Here is a 12,578-nt window from a genome sequence, read left to right as displayed (position 1 = left end):
TCAGATGCAAACCTTATTCAGCTGCTGGGTTTAACAGGTAAAACAGTGTTGGTGACATATTTAAAGACTTTCATTCATTTGCATAGAACTGTTTCTGCAAATGACTTGAAAAAATTTTACGCACCAAAAAAACATTTAGGTAAATTTAGTGCATTGACTCTTCCTGGAGAAAGTCCACAAACATTCATATGGTGGGACAAAATGAAGTATAATGGTTACATGTAAAAAAAAAATTTTGGGAATTCAGTACTTGATTGTAGCAGATGACATTTATGTTCTTGATTACATTTTAGTGTAACAACATTATTCAAGATAAAAGGATTTGGGAAATGTGGAATATCAGAAAGCCAAGTACTGACAATGACAAAAGGAGGAGCTGGGGATGGAAGAGGGTAATTTGCTCATGAGCAAGGGATAAGGCTGCTGTATAACACTGAATAGACTTTATATAGGAATGCCGTGATGGGTGTCAAATTCCTATAGGTAGACACGGATCAGCTGAGAGTCAGCCAATGCAAGCTTGACTAATGTGACCTGCCAGAATTAACACTATGCTTTTTGCCCTAAAATACCGATTAGACAGCTGTTTTATTGTCCAATGTCTCACTCTGGACTCTTTCTTCTAATAGAGTAATATCTCTTGACATTTTATTTATTTGTTTGGTAAGTAAAGTGGAATAATGTAGTCATCTGGTCATTATCACAAAATAAATGCCTTCGGGGGGGAAATAAGACAGTAAATTTGTTATTTCTAACCAACTGTATACTACTCTCAGCCCTTTGGTATGTGTTCTGTCTTTTGATGTTGATGTTTATTTGTTTCTATTCAGATTTGCATTGCGGAAATAAATTACATTTTAAATATACATTAAAATGAGAAAATTTAGTTATTAAAATTTTAATAATATCACAATATTAGGGGTGTCCCCGACCAAGTATTCAGGATTTTCGAATCTTGCCGATAGTCGAATCATGTGTTTGGGGGCAAAATACATTACCAAGAGTCAATTCAGACATTCGACAGCCATAATTACTGACGTTAACACACAGGGAAAATAGCCTAACGGACGCCTCGCAGATACAAACGGGGTAAATCATTTTTTATGTTTTGATTAAAGGATAGTTAACATTAAACGTCAGCGAAACCCTAAGAATTCACAAAATGTTTTACAATAGTGCTCGTTATGTATATGACAATAGTTATTAATGTTCTGCATTTCTGTTTTGAGCTGTGCGCACTGAAGATGGCCAGTAGAATGAAGCATATGATAGCAGGTTTTTAATCAATGGGATTTAACTCATTTATCTCATATAGAATACGCTTCGTTATTTATACAACATAGCGTTAAGACTTATAGGCTATCTGCACAAAATGCCCCGAATGCATGAACATGTCTGCGCAGCTCGCAGCTCCTTTTGTGGACATGTTCTTCATGCAACAATGTGCAGAAACACAGCAACTAAACTCTAAAAATTCACAGCGTTTTATTATAATAGTGTTCTCATTATAATGTCAAGTGTATATGACAGTCCCAGTCATAGTCATTAATATTCTGCATTGTTGTTTGTCCTGCTAATGCATCTTATACGAGATAAATAATATATACACGATATATATAAACCGGCTGAAATGTTTTAAAATCACTAGGGGCGATTGGATTTATTCACGCACGTTAAAATATTTATTTAAAGCTTCTTTCTTTTCAGATTCTTATTTACAGCGTTATCATAATAGGCTGTAGATTAACTTATTCAGAGAAAACCGGTAGTTCTGTGTGAAATCAGACATTGAGCACCCCCATATAGCCAAAATGGCATGATCATAACACCCCGCGAATATTCAGCTGTGAGATTGGGAGTCCTCCTATCGAAGCATCGAATCGTCTACACAATATTATGTTTTTTCAACAATATTTTTGATCAAATCAATGCAGCCTTGCTGAGCATTAGAGACTTTCATCATTTTACCAACCTCAAACTTTTGCACATCCAGTTTGTCACTTTTAACATTGAATTAAATCTCAGATGCATTTTTAAACTCTCTTATTTGTCAGAGGAAGATCATTAGCTTGATTTAGAAGAATGCTTCAGCTTTTGAGATTTAATGCGTTGTAAAAGACCAAACATGAAGACAAAAGAAGATGAATCGAGGAGCATGCATCCAGATCAGAGTGTTCGTTCAGTTGAATATGGGTCCTTAGGTTATTGATGCGACTTGTCAATAGTGTAGGTGAGTGACTGATTGACTTGGAAATTGTTCTCAGGTCATTTGCATGCGAGTTTAAATCAGAGACTAACAAAGAACAAAGGTTTGGGTTAAAGGTCAGGTGAGGATTGTGGGTGAAATTGTTATTCTATCCATCGTTGGCTCCGACACAAAGATACTTGATTGTGTCCCGGACACTTCCAATATTTCCCCTTTCTCACTTAATGGAACATCATATGACACTTGCTACTCAAAATTTGTCATTATAATGAATGTTCTGCTGTCTGACAAATAGTCCACTACCCCGAGGTTCTGGACAGACATCAGTTTCTGTTTGTTAATGGTTGGTTTTAATGTCCCCCCTCTGTCTCTTTCCTGAGACAGAGTTGATGGGACCATCCTGCCATTTGTCTGTAATTACCCCCGGTGTACATCACCCAACCTATCCCAGTAGGCTCTGGCAGGGATGCTATTATTTTACTACTGGCCAGCCTCCCCCTTGAGACAGCACTGTGTTTTGAGCGACACCTCTGTAAACAGTCCAGTAGTGTCACGTAGCCAGACTTTTGACTTGCGACATTTAGTCTGGCCTTGTTTGGAGTTTATTCTGGCCAAGAGACTGTCTGGCCAGGATGTAAAGTGATCGTTTTGTTTTACAAGCCATTTAGAGGAGGGTTTATTCAAGATAGATTGTTCCAAAACTGGTACATCTGGTGTTGAAAGATGAATTCAAATAATGACACAGTATTCTTCGATAAAGACTGTATAAAAATTGGCAAACAAAATAGCCGAAAATGTATTTCATAGATTTGATTTGGTGATTACAGAGGAAGAAAGCAATGGACTGCAATGTTTTCTCCTGTTAGTTAGTTTTTAAGACATTGCACTTTTTTGCAAATATAAAAATATGTTTGACTTCAGTTTTCAGACCATAATTATGATTTTTGGTTTGAGTTTGATTTTGACATCAGTTTATTATAGTACAGTGATACTATTTTTGTGTTTATTGATATTAGCTTTTATTTTTATGTTTTCAGTTGTCATTTTAATTTTAGTTTGTTTCTTTTTGTCATTGCTTAAAAAAAATTCTAAAATGTATTTTAGGTTTTATTTACTTTTAGTTTTAGTAATTTTCTGCACTTTTGTCATTTTTTTATATTTTAAAATATTTCTAAAATTTATTGTAACTTATTTATTTTCGGTTTTAGTGATTTTATATGCTTTTGTCATTTTTATCATTTATTTTAGCTTTTTTCCTCTGTTTTTTTTTTTAGTACTTAATCCTGAACGTATTTCCAGTTAGTTGCCAAGGCAACATTATTTTTTGTATTAATATTTGTATTTGATTTCAACTTTATTTCAGTGAATAAGAATTATTTTAATAGTTTTATTTAACACTCCTTAACATCTGTTTCTTCAAAACCAATCTTTATTTCAGTTTGGTGCTTTTTTGATCACAACTGTTTTTGTATAAAGTTACGTAAAGTCAATACATTTTTCTATTCAGTATACAGTTATGGGTGGCTTATGAAATGAAGCCACGCCTTTATCCAAAACCACTCCCCCAAAGCCACACCCAAAGCATCAATAGGTGCCCAAGGTCAGCATTCACCTTGAAGCCATTCCTGTTGTCCCTCCCCCAAGTTCTTTACAACAAAAAGAATCCTTTCATCCACAACATACTTTAGCAAAGCCCTCTGCCTTCTGTGATGCTTTCAATATTTCCTGACATGCTCTATTAGGCCCCTTAATGTAGTATTATAACAAACACAACTGAGATTGGCTACACCGGTCCCCCATCCGTCTGCCTGCGTGTCAGCAAGTCAGAGTGAAACTAAGACGGATGGAGGCCTGCCTCCACCCCAGCTCCTGACCAATGCCTTGGGGCCTCTCCACTTATTGAAATGACCTAATGTAGATTCAGACTCGACAGGGAGGGATATCTATCTATATCAACCTGCAGGAGACAGAAATGTGTGTGTGTGTGTGTGTGTGTGTGGCGGCTTCTTAAAGAAAGAGTTGGGTTGCTGCTGTGTCTTTGTAATTGAAAGCAAAAGAGAAATAACCCGTTGGAACATTAAGCAGGACGCTCGCCTCTGGACACGTCTAATGCACTCATTGAGAGGTGGACATAAGGAGAGATGTGAAGAATGAAGGGGGCAGGGGTCATACAATGTATATCTGTAACACTATGGGTCATTTCATTTCATATCTTTGTCATTTTTTGCTTTTGTCGTTGGAGAAATAAATGGACACATGAAGACGTAGAAGTGAAGTATATACCTTGTCAAAACTGAACAAATGTTTTTGTTCTGATTCGTATTGTCGATGAAGATACTCTAGTCTTGCTGCTTTTGATGGCTCTGAAAGAACACTATAATAATATTAACAACGACAGCAGTAGCAGCAATAACAAAAGTCTTGCAGTTTGCAGTGTGTGTTGTGTATAGGAAATCGAGGCGCATTGATCTGTGGTGGTGTTTTTAATCGTGTTTCAAATTGATTGTTTCATTCATTTTGCATCAATTCAATTTGATCCTCCAAGGTTGCATTTGGAAATACATCATAACGAAGTTTCCTTAATATATAGATGTATTTGACTTATTAAGGTTCATTAAGTCTTTATTTAAAGTTCATGTGGCCATGCAGGTCTAACAGAAAATGTTTAAATGCTTAATTAATGGGCTTTATTATTGTTAAAGCAAAGACACTGGCAGAAAGGTGAATATTTGGGTCTCTGATTTGGTTTATGAGAAATAAGTGCCGAGAAATTAATTGAGAACACAAAAGAAGATCAAAATTGATTTTTTAAAATGGGAATTTAAGTGACAAGTTTATAGAGTGAAACCACAGTTGGCCAGGCGAAAACATGTTTGCTTCAACCAAATCTTAAATGAATAGTTTACCCAATGTGAAAGTTCTGTCATCATTTATTCACAGACATGGCAATCCAAACCTCTATGACTTTGTGGAGACGTTTTGCTGAGTATTGCAGGCTGTTTTTCACACAACGAAAGCACAAGTTAGACCAGAAAATGGATCAAAAAAAGCAGTCCATACATTTTGTTCACTAAATTTTTTTTAAGCCATACAATATCTTTATGCAAGGAACAGACAAGATTTTAATTTGTAAACGTGGCATATTGCATATTTGATGTCAAACTGGTGATATGTGTTCTATACAGAAGAAAGAACATCATAATCTTCTAAATAAATATGCCAAAGGTGGGTTTTTACAGTGATGCCATATAAGAACCGTTCATATAAGAAGTTTTTTTCTTAGTGTAAAGAACATTTTAATTGTCTAAAGAACCTTTTTTCCACTGTAAAGAACCTTTTGTGCAATGGAAAGGTTGCATGGATGTTAAATGTTCTTCATGGAACCATCAATGCCAGTAAAGAGCCTTTATTTTTTAAAAGTGTAGGGGCTTGGAACAACACGAGGGCAAATAAATAATTTCCATATTTGGTCAACTATTCATTTCTTTTCAGATTTCAAGCCATTTTTCTTATTCGGATAATGTTCTAAATACATATACATTTTGTATCAGTTGTCTTGAAATGCTGTTCACACTTCACTGGCAGCCACCTAGACTCTCTGTACATAAATTATGTACAACAAATGATCTCAAAAAGAGGGGAAAAGTGCATGTGTAGGCTCAAATATCCTTGACCTCTGCTCCCACATCTCTTCTTCTATACTAATCAGGTTTTCTTGGACCTGCTCCGTGACCCAAACCTTGCAGTGCAACTTCATACAAGTCTTATTATTATCAACAGCGCTTTGAAATCCATTTCCAAAAATCACACAGCCACATGAAAGACCAGGATCTCTTACAAACAATTTAAATATACAATAGAGAATGACTTGAAATCTGCATTTTTATTGCCCTCTCTTGACTTGCAGCATTTCGTTTGACTCCAGCTCATCGTTGGCCTTCTCAAAAAAGCAGTCACATCCACGGGCGTTCTCCTCTGATTAATCTTCGAATCTCGAAAGCGCATTAAGATGTGATTCATTTCCCACACAAATGCAGCGAGTTACACACTATCTTGGCTCAATAACCTGCAACTAATAAGCCAATTTATGATAATATACCATCAGCGAACACCGGCGGAAAGTTAATTTTGCCCTTGGAGTGAAATAGCGAGAGTTCAGGTGTGACTGTGGGCTTTGTTTATAAACGCAGATATGCAAATCAGGCTGTTGTTTTCCTTTGTATTATTTCTCGTCAGGAACAATTATGTGGGAGACTAGAATGGCAAGCCAAGTACCCTCTTCCTCTCTCAGGTGCTTTTAATGAGGACACAACACTTGATCTGATAGAGAGCGTTTAATTTGGGAATGGACTGTTGAGATGTTTTCAAGCTGTTTGTAAACCGGCCGAATGTGGTTTTTAAACATGGATATCACATTTTTTGAAGCCAAAAGCAAAGTAAATATAACCAAAGCTGCTCTGTTCTCTAGTATTCTATAACCGCTTAAATAATTGTATGTTTGTCAACTGTACATCAGCTTTCTAATTAGCTGAGGCTTATGGGAGGTGTAATCTAAATATCTGGTGTTATTAAAATGCATTAGCTTTAATTAAGCTTGTGTGATACTGCTTACTGATACCGATAGCGCGATGTCATTTATTTGTGAATAATCTGGCGAATTCATTTGAGGGGCTTAGCAAATCAGTCTATCTGTGGTAATTATGGTGTATGAACGATATGTTTAATTGTCGGGGCTGAGTTGTTCACTGTGACATTTCCCTCAGGATTTAGAAACGGCTCTGCCGTCAGAGTTCAGCTCTGGCAATCAAGCAAAATTGACTGTCAACCAGTGACTTTACATGGATAGAAGTGTCTGTTAGGAATATGATGGCATTCGGGGTGTTAACATTGTCTGACAATGAAGGCTGGTAAAAGGATAGTTCGGCCAAAAGTGAAAATTCTGTCAGCGTTTATTCACCCTCATGTCGTTCCAAACTAGACTTTCTATCTTCAGTGAAACACAAAAGGAGATATTTAGCATAATGTTAAAGCTTAAAAACACCATGAAAGTAATCTATGTGACTCTATTTTAGGTCTTCAGGTCTTCATAAAGCTATTGTATGAAGTCAGAATACTTATAGTGTAGAATATAGTGCAAAAATCTATTTTTTTTGTTGTTGTTTTGGAGCTTGTTTGTAACATCCTCTTTCACTTTAATGGAAAAAAAAAACAGCTTTAGCATTTCATGGAAGAAAAGTTATACTGGTTGTGAAGGTGAGTAAATAATTTTTTTATTTTTGGGTGTACTATTCCCTTTCTGCCTTCATTTGTTTTATTAAATTGTTTGTAACAATTTACATAATTGCGTAATATTAGATGTTAATGTGACTTACATACTACTAATCAAATATTTGAGGTCAGTACGTTTTTTTTTTTTTTTTTTTATGTTTTGAAAGATGTCTGTTATGCTCACCAAGGCTGCATTTATTTTATCAAAAATACAGTAACATGAATAATTGTGAAATATTATTACAATTTAAAACAACTGTTTTCTATTTGAATATATTTAAAAATGTAATTTATTCCTGTGATGCAAAGCTGAATTTTCAGCATCATTACTCCATTTTTCAGTGTCACATAATTCTTCAGAAATCATTATAATATGCTCATTTGCTGCTCAAGAAAATTTTTTTATTATCAGCATTGAAATCCAGTTTCAGTATCACTGTTGATATTGAGGGTTGAATTCATTAATAAATAGAAAGTTTAAAAGAATATTTTTGAAATAAATGTCTTTACTGTCACTTTTGATCAATATAATACATCCTTGCTAAATAAAAGTATTAATTTCTTGCAAAAAACTTACTGACATCAAACTTTTGAACAGTATTTTATAATATCTTTAGATCTTTAGCTTAAGATTTGCTAATTTTGATGCAAATGTACATCTTTTGATAATTCACGTACTATCGAATCACTTAATAATGGGAAACACAAATCTTTTCATATTTTCTTTGCTTTTTCTGTTCCTCTGAGGTCCTATGAGTAATCTTCCAGAACCAAATCTCTTAGAAACAAGAATTGCTAGAACTTACAGACTGAAAACTATTTTCAAAATCCTCAAATATTTTCTGGATGATTCCTGGTGAACTTTGTTTCAACTATGGCAGCTCGAGTTAACAAGTCTGCTTTGCCATGTATGCAAATTAAACTGTATATTTTTAGTGACAGTCAGTTGTTTTAAATCATAACATGTCATCCTCTGGTGAGCGCCAGCGTGCAGAAGACGTCCCGAGTGTTTTCGTGGCGGGACGGTGACAAGTACCAGCGCAGAACAATGACAAGTGGCATTTAGGGATGTGTTTGCAGCGCGCTACTCTGGTAATTAACATCGTGCAACCTCCGTGCTTACAAAGCATCGCTCTTAATTAGAGTTATGATTGCAGTAGGGCAAAACCAGCGATCCTTGCTCAGGATAATGACTGCCGTAGTCAGTGTGGCAGAAGCTTTATTGTTTGCATGCTGGACTTCTGACATCTGGGATACAAAGCAGCACAATAGAAAGCCGGTGTTCTTTGTTCTTTCTCCTGCTGATCCAATCAGAATGGGCAAATAGAGCCCAGGCGTCTTCCAAATGAGACCCGCTCTCTGCCTGAGCGGCACAGACACCTTTGAATTGAGCAATAATGTGGAAAACCTCCTTTCAGTTGAAGGATCACACACATGTCCTACATCAAGATAAGCGTGTGTGCTGTAGTGAATGCAGCTTTTGAAGGTCGTCTTTCCCACAATGCGTCTGTCTATAACTCATTATATCAACGATAGTGACAAAGTATTGGTTGTTTTGTATGGAAGCCTTTTTCCGTTTATTTTTGCAAGGTCATATCTTGCAATTTAGAATTTTAATTTTTTTTTTAATGAAGTTTATATTTCACCATTCTCATTTTTTTCTTGCAATTCCGAAAAAAGTCAAAATAGCAATATATAAACTCAGAATTTTTGTCTCGCAATTCTAAGTCTATCTCGCAGTTCTGACTTTTTCTGAAAATTCTGAGTTTACCTTGCAATTCTATTTCTGCCACAGAATCAAAACAAAACAAAACATAATTGCAACTTTTATCTTGTAATTGCAAGTTTCTATCCCACAATTCAGACATTTTTTTTTCTGAGAATTTTTTTGCAATTCTTGCTTTTTTCTCAAAATTCTGATTTGTCTTTCTTTTTACCACGCAAAAAAAGAGAAAAGAAAAATTTAATTGCAAGATCTAAACTCAAGAAAAAGAATTGCGAGGAAAAATTCACTAAAAAGTCACAAAAATTGAAATTATGTTTTGAAATTACATATTTTGTATCCCCTGGCAGAAACAAGCTTTCATTGTTTTGTGTTTGGCTTGTGCTTTGAAATGTTTTTCATACCTTGTTGTGGATCTCAAATACGCCTCTCTGACTTACAGTTGTAAATCAAAAGTCATTTCTAAACGTTTGGAAGGCTTTAAAGTTTCGAAATAGCACGAAGTGTTGTTCCTGGAGCTTTTAGTCAAATGAATTGTCCAGTAGCGTCTGTCTTGATGGAGGACGGCTCTTAACTCTGTCATGTTTCCCCCTCCTTCTTCTTGGCAGACAGTTGGGACTAATTCATCAAATTTAGCTTGCAGACCAGGGGGGCCCACGGTCTTCCTCTTCTCCCCGCAGGATATAATCAGCTTTTAATTTCTCCACGATCCTGCAGACCAAATGACGGATAACTACAGTCGGTCCCTTCGGTGACCGGGCCTGTCTGCCTCCTCGTCGGCCAGGAACGCTCTGTCGCTTTTGCAGAAAATTAATCGTAATTTTGGCTCGGCCTGCAGCTCTAATAAGAGTCTTACATGCACAGACGCCATCACATCTTAATAATTTCCCCAAACGTGTCCACCAGGGATACCCAGCGCGTCTTGTTAACCAGGCTTAACACATTTTTTGAATAAATGACGTTGTGCTATAAATATATATGAAGCGGTTGGTGGTTTATCTGGTTCATAATCGATTTCGGTAAACACAAGCAGGGATGTTAACAGTATGTGACTCATATTTCCATCTTTGAACATTATGGAGTGGTAGAGTTAAATAATGTGTTGTTGGAGCTGTGGTGCAGTGGTTGGTGTGTAGCTGTTGAATCAGGATTGAAGCCATTCTGTCTCATGTTTGCATATGATCTTTACCTTACTTTCCTATCTGCTCCCCATGAAATAAATTAAGGATGCACTGATATTAAAAGACAAGGTACTTAAATCAAAGAATAAATATGTAAAGTAAAGTAAATAAATAAATATATAACAACTATAAAATAAGAACACATATAAGGGACACGTGTATATATCTTTCACTGTTCAGCTCTGAACTGACAAGCAATTCCAGCTGCAGTGCTGAACCGATTCCCCATTGAGAGTCTCCGCATTATCCTGTCCTCTCATGCATTTGTCTTTCGTGGACGACCAGCCTTTTTGGAGGACGTGAATGAGTTGTGTGTACATGAGTGTACATTGTATTGATGCAATATTCTAGAAATCACAGATTTGGAACAACCAACTTCTCTTGCTGTGGCTGCTATTGGCCTTCATCTGGACAACCTGCTGTCGGAGGGTTTCAGTCACTTTAGAATGGCTCACCATCTTGCAAAGTCAGTGAAAACTAGAACGTTAGGCTGCCAGTTAAATAGGGATTTTCAGATAATTAAAGGGGTGGTTGATTGCGATTTCACTTTTTTAACGTTAGTGTATAATGTTGCTGTTTGAGCATAAACAATATCTGCAAAGTTGCAGCGCTGAAAGTTCAGTGCAAATGGATATATCGTCTTTTAAAATTCTGTCAGTTTAATGCCTACAAAAATGTCTCGTAGGGACTACAACTAGTTACTTCCCGGGTTCCTGACATCAAAAAACCAGATAAACCCTGCCCCTGGGAACATGCAACGAAGGAGGCAAGGCCATACTGTGCTGCTTTAGAGAAGAGGAAGAAAACTAGGGGTGCACTTAAAAATCTACTCGTATATGAATCACGATTCTGTCCTTTATCGATTCTAATGGATTCACAAGTTTCAAAATCATATGTCCTATAGCAGCGGTTCTTAATACTGTTCCTCGCATCCCCCTGCTCTGCACACGCTCTGCATCTCTCTCTCTCTCATTCAGATCAGCTCCAACAAACTGTTCCAATTATACACTTATTTTCACAAAGCTATGAGATATGGTTGCCGTACTGTATTAAAGCTTTAATCAGGATAAAGCTGTAAATTAAAAGCTAACAGAAGCAGTAGCACTTACAAATAACAGCGTATCTAAAAGTATGAACCAACAACAACAAAAAAAAAAAACATACCATGCTTACCGTGTATCGTGCTTGCACAGGTTCTGCCTGATCCTCTTCACTAATATTCTCTGGGTCTCAATCGGGCTCAAATTGATAAGCAATATTGACGACGTCCCTGAGGGGCGGGACGTTTAGACGCACACTAGAGGCAGTTTATCTAATCACAACACACTGGACCAGCTAACCAATCTGACACAATCAAGCCTAGAATAAAACCAGTCAACCACCCGTTTAAGGAAATTATCAACAGGTAACAGCAATAACTGGGAGGTAGCTGAAAGTAAATATTATGCACTTGCTTCTTACAATTATTAATTTTATTTTAAATCCGCTGCTAAGTGAAAATTGTAAGCCTTATCACTCGGAAAAGTAATTGCACACTTTCTTTGAACAAGTTGCACAATTCATGTCCTCAGCGCCAACAGTTAGGCTACATGCCAAAGTGTAGTACTTGCATATAGTGTTTTTTTTTCAAAGTATGAACAGTAAAGTAGGTGCTTGCCTTAGCAAAAACACTATGCTGTTTCCATAGTTTGAACCCTAGTTAAAACTCTCTCTGCCAGGTTGACATCTGCGACCTTGGTTTTGTAAGCAAAGGCCTGTCACTGTGTTAGGTTGCACTCAAGATTCATAGCGCATTGCCCTTCTTCCATCTTTCTCTGCACGGTCCTGCGAGAGCATGAGAAATGGGTGCTTGAGAATGAGAATGAGTGTGTGTGTGTGCTCGCATAGCATGTGCAAGCACATCATGATTAGTGTGTGCTCTCCCGCTGGCCGACAGGAGCTAATATACACTGAGAGGAAGAGGCAGTGTGGCGTTCCTGCAAAGCGAAGCTGCAGGTTAATCCTTTTATTGTAATGAAGTGGCAGAAATATTAATGCACTGTAAACACAGGACGTTTAAACCCTGTCCGTCATCTTTACGAGGGCGGAGCTGCATGGAGGAAGCCGAACGGCGCCATCCATAACAAACATGACATTGACTCTCCAAAACAGCTGAGCTGTCACTTAAGGAGATTGTCCTCACGTCTGCGGCAAAGCCTCG

The 12,578-nt window shown here is 36.9% G+C and overlaps 1 protein-coding gene and 1 long non-coding RNA gene across 7 annotated transcripts in view; one reads left to right on the top strand and one right to left on the bottom strand.

The window, feature by feature from the left end:
* Positions 1–11,594, bottom strand: part of LOC131554163 (uncharacterized) — a 32,481-nt gene extending 20,887 nt beyond the window's left edge. For both annotated transcript variants that reach the window (XR_009274348.1, XR_009274350.1), the window contains exon 1: positions 11,552–11,594. This is a non-coding gene — a long non-coding RNA (uncharacterized LOC131554163). The remainder of the gene's footprint in view (positions 1–11,551) is intronic.
* Positions 1–12,578, top strand: part of robo1 (roundabout, axon guidance receptor, homolog 1 (Drosophila)) — a 291,617-nt gene that overhangs the window by 10,279 nt on the left and 268,760 nt on the right. The gene's annotated exons all lie outside the window — the stretch shown is intronic.

This window comes from Onychostoma macrolepis, chromosome 15 (assembly GCF_012432095.1).
Source record: "Onychostoma macrolepis isolate SWU-2019 chromosome 15, ASM1243209v1, whole genome shotgun sequence".
Taxonomy (NCBI): domain Eukaryota; kingdom Metazoa; phylum Chordata; class Actinopteri; order Cypriniformes; family Cyprinidae; genus Onychostoma; species Onychostoma macrolepis.
This window is presented reverse-complemented; position numbering and strand designations above follow the sequence as displayed.